The sequence below is a fragment of the Macaca nemestrina genome, chromosome 17, assembly GCF_043159975.1.
Source record: "Macaca nemestrina isolate mMacNem1 chromosome 17, mMacNem.hap1, whole genome shotgun sequence".
Lineage (NCBI taxonomy): Eukaryota > Metazoa > Chordata > Mammalia > Primates > Cercopithecidae > Macaca > Macaca nemestrina.
In genome coordinates, this window is record NC_092141.1 from 8,005,660 (window position 1) to 8,007,538 (window position 1,879).

At 48.6% G+C, this 1,879-nt stretch overlaps 1 protein-coding gene across 7 annotated transcripts in view; it reads left to right on the forward strand.

Moving 5' to 3' along the window:
• The window catches only part of LOC105474439 (dynein axonemal heavy chain 2), a 122,311-nt gene that overhangs the window by 102,009 nt on the left and 18,423 nt on the right, over positions 1–1,879 (forward strand). The window lies entirely within an intron of this gene.

Below are 1,879 nucleotides of genomic sequence, written 5' to 3' on the forward strand. Positions count from 1 at the left end.
GGCTGAACCTAGTGTCCTTGGAAGGTGACACTTTATTTTTACTTGTTTTTATTTTTTCGGGCAGCCCCCAGAATCACAGCAGATTCAGACACTCCCTAGAAGGTGACACTTTGAATCTCCACATTTTTTTTTTTTCTTGAGATGGAGTCTTGCTCTGTCACCAGGCTGGAGTGTAGTGGCGGGATCTCGGCTCACCGCAACCTCCGCCTCCCGGGTTCAAGCAATTCTTCTGCCTCAGCCTCCCGAGTAGCCGGGACTACGGGCACCCGCCACCATGCCTGGCTAATTTTTGTACTTTTAGTAGAGATGGGATTTCACCATAGTGGTCAGGGTGGTCTCGAACTCCTGACCTCGTGATCTGCCTGCCTTGGCCTCCCAAAGTGCTGGGATTACAGGCGTGAGCCATCGCACCTGGCCCTCCACGTTGTTTTAAAGAATATTTTTTGGAGAGTGATCTCTCCCATTTCCAAGTGCTTGGGCCAGGTAAGGCTTGCTTGCTGTGTGCCTCACACCATGCCACAGCCCACATCACCCTTACCCACAGCAACCCTGGCGAGGCTCCGAAAGGTTGAAACTTACCAGAATCACTCAGTTAAAGCAGAGCTACTACTTTCTAGTAGTGGAACTATTTCCACGATTGTGGGCTGCCTTTCCCAGTGAGGTGGCAGCAGGAAAGGGAACATGTATCATGTAAATGCTATGTGTAACCCCCCACCCCATATTCCTCATGATGAAGAGGACAGTGATACAGTCTGTATCCAGGCACAACTGCTGTTGGCCGGTCAGATATACATACAGGATCATACACATATACAGATCTTGGGACAAGGCTCTATCAGTTCTCTCTTTCAGATTTCAGTGAATATATATTCATTCTAACCTCAACAGAGTCCACAGGTGGCAATGACTTGAGAGGGGTAGTATACGAAGCTCTGCCCAGGCCTCCATCTCTAGTGTGGGACCTTGGACTTGGTCCTTTGTCTTTTTATTTTTGTTCTTATTTTCTATTTTTGAATAGAGGTGAGGTCTCACCATGTCGCCTAGGCTGGTCTCAAGCTCCTGGCCCCAAGTGATCCTTCTGCCTTGGCTTGCCAAAGTATTGGGATTACAGGCATGAGCCACCACACCCAGCCAGCCCTTTGTCTCGAATGGAGTCTCCCTCTAACAGCTTTTGGGTTCATTTCTCGCTTTTTCTTCCCTTTTCAAGGTTCCACCTTAGGTATGGCCTCTGGCATGGAGTGGCAGTCATTTATGTGCTGTCTGGACTTCACTTGCCAATCTATCTTGTGTGGTTGTTTGTTGGTTGGTTTTGAGACAGAGTTTCACTCTTGTTGCCCAGGCTGGAGTGCAATGGCATGATCTCGGCTCACCCCAACCTCTGCCTCCCGGGTTCAAGCGATTCTCGTGCCTCAGTCTCCCGAGTAGCTGGGACTACAGGCATGAGCCACCACACCCAGCTAATTTTGTATTTTTAGTAGAGACGGGGTTTCTCCATGTTGATCAGGCTAGTCTCGAACTCCCAACTTCAGGTGATCCGCCCGCCTCGGCCTCCCAAAGTGCTGGGATTACAGGCGTGAGCCACCTGCCTCATGTGTGGTTTTATTATGCTTTAAGAGGTCTCTGCCCCCTACCCAGCTACCCAGAAACTACCACGTAGTTTCTGGTTTCTAGGAAAGGGTGGTGGAAGGAAGGGGAAGAAAATTCACCTCATCACATGTATTTTATCTCAATTTACTCTTCACGACAACCCTATAGAGTAGGTATTCTTTTACAACATGAGGAAACAAATCTCTTTGAGGCTCAAAGAGATTAACAAAGCTACAAAATGGCAGAGTCATGATGTGAACGAGAACAATCTGGCTGCAAGCCCTGTGTTTGA